Genomic DNA, 2,319 nt, shown 5'->3' on the forward strand with positions numbered 1-2,319 from the left:
TTTTTTTTTTGGCCTGTTTGACGTATGTGTGAAGCAATGTTGTCCAACAATAAACCGGAATTTTATTTTGCTGAGTTCTAACAGCTGTCTCAGGTGTTGTTTTTTCTATGTCAAATGTTATCGGTGCTGGAGGGTGGTGTAAGGGTGGCTGGGGTACCATGCTCAGTCCTCTGGTGGGTTATCTGGGGTAAGGGAAAGGGAGGTTGTGAACATGACATCCCATACGTTTGTGACTTGCCCACAGGTATTTGGGTGGAGTCCACAGGCTCTGGCACAGCTTTCTGGGGCCTGGGAGTGAGACACAGCCAAGGCTCTAGAGATGCCTGCTGGGATCCTGCAGCTGTGGCCTTGCTGTGCTCACCTCTGCTGGCTCAGGCATAGGGCTGTTCCCCCCCTGGTAGTGGTATGAGATTTGCCTTGGGTACCAATCTTCAGGAGGTTGGCTAAGCTTGGCCTGTTTAAAGGGGATGGGCTACTGGATTGATGGACAGGAAACTTGCTGTGTGAACCCTACAGGTGGAGGGGATTAGGAATTTTGTCGGCCATCTTTTGCCTGGGGTCTGCAATTAGCTTCAGGAATAGTACCCCATATTACACCTTTGGACTTTTGGTTTTGAAGCGCTTACCCCTTGTGAGTGGAGACAGGCCTGGCCACCATACTTGAATGGGAGACACGGGATTTCCTGTCCTGTTCCACCAGTGGTGGGGTGACCCCTCAGCCTCTTGTTCCATGAGGGAGGCTTGCCTCTGCCTAGTGTGTCCAGGCTACAAGGCCAGTGGGTAGGGTGGGGTGTGCTATGATGACAGAAAAAGCCTGGCAGTTACCTCCCATTTGGCCACAAACAGCCTCTAGAAGCCTGCAGTGTGCGTTCTGGGGGTACGGGGAGTCCCTGGTGGAGGGAGATGGGAGTTACATCATGTCACTGCATCCTCCCTCCTACAAATCCTGCTTCCCCCCCCCCTGGCTTGGAGGATCAATCAGGAGACGTGTCGGGTATTACTAACAGGTCCCCAAACCCTCATGAGTTACCATGCCAGCAGAGGGCAGTGTGCCACAGCCAAGGACGGATTAGGCACCAGGCCTCCAGCCCAGGCAGCATTTAACAGTCCGGGAAGATAAGGCAAAGGTGTAGGACTGAGGGTTTGCCAGCACCAAGAACCTGGAGGAGCATTGGTGGGGGTAGGGAGTAAGACCGTTAACTACAAGGTTGATGGTTCAGGCCTACCAGTTGCTCTGAGGAAGAAAGCTGAGGCTGTCAGCTCTAAGGATTTACAGCCTTGGAAACCCTTTAGGGCAGGGGTCCTCAAAACTTTTTTGAATGGGCCCAGTTCACTGTCCCTCAGACCTGTTGGAGGGCCGGACTATAGTTTAAAAAAGAACTATGAACAAATTCCTATGCACGCTGCACATAGCTTATTTTGAAATAAACAAAATGGGGGCAAAAGCACCCGGCAAGCAGGACAGATGTCCTCGGTGTGGACCGTGGGCCGTAGCTGAGGACCCCTGCTTTAGGGTGACACTATGCATTGGAATATGGCTGATGGCAGTAGGTTTTGGGTGGAGGGGTTTTTAGAAGGGAAAAATCGGACCCAGGTAGAACCCTGGAAAGAAATAGGCGGCACCTTGATTGGCAGCTCCTGGTGGCAGTGGCCATGGGTTAGGGCAGCGGTTCTCAATCTGGGGGTCGAAGGACCCTTTCACAGGGGTCGTCTGATTCATAACTACCAAAATTACAGTGAAGTAACAAAAATAAGTTTATGGTTTGGGGGGGTCACCACAACATGAACTGTATTAAAGGGCTGTGGCATTAGGAAGGTTGGGAATCACTGGGTTAGGGGGTGAGGATTCCCCGTGAAGGTACCCCAGCCCCAGCCTGAGCTGAGCTGCCCTGCCTGAGAAACAGGCAGAGGTATGGACAAGGTGGGTGGGAACAAGGGTGAGGGGAGACAGGAGGTATAGGATGAAGGCTTGTGGCGCCAGGCTGAGAGCTGCTGCCGCCTCCCCTGCTGACCCTGCCACTTGTAGCAACGATCTTGTCCCCCCTCTGCCCGCCTTGCTCCCGCCTCACTCCTCACTCCTCACTCCTCACTCCAGGGCTCTGGGGCCCAGGTTCTCTGAGGCTTTCCAGTGGTCAGTCTAAAGGATTAAAGGCTGCCCTTCGGGTAGCCCCTCCCCTATGGCCTTCTTTAATTTCCAGTTTGTTTTCTGCAGGGCCCCCTTGTGACGCATCCTGCCAGCTGCCTCCTGGTGGTTTTGAACAAGCGGTTTTTGGGTTAGCAGCGAAGTGCATTCACGGCTGTGCCGCCAGGCCTCCCCTC

This window comes from Echinops telfairi, unplaced genomic scaffold (assembly GCF_000313985.2).
Source record: "Echinops telfairi isolate 266 unplaced genomic scaffold, ASM31398v2 ScPeMD7_3;HRSCAF=10, whole genome shotgun sequence".
NCBI classification, from domain to species: domain Eukaryota; kingdom Metazoa; phylum Chordata; class Mammalia; order Afrosoricida; family Tenrecidae; genus Echinops; species Echinops telfairi.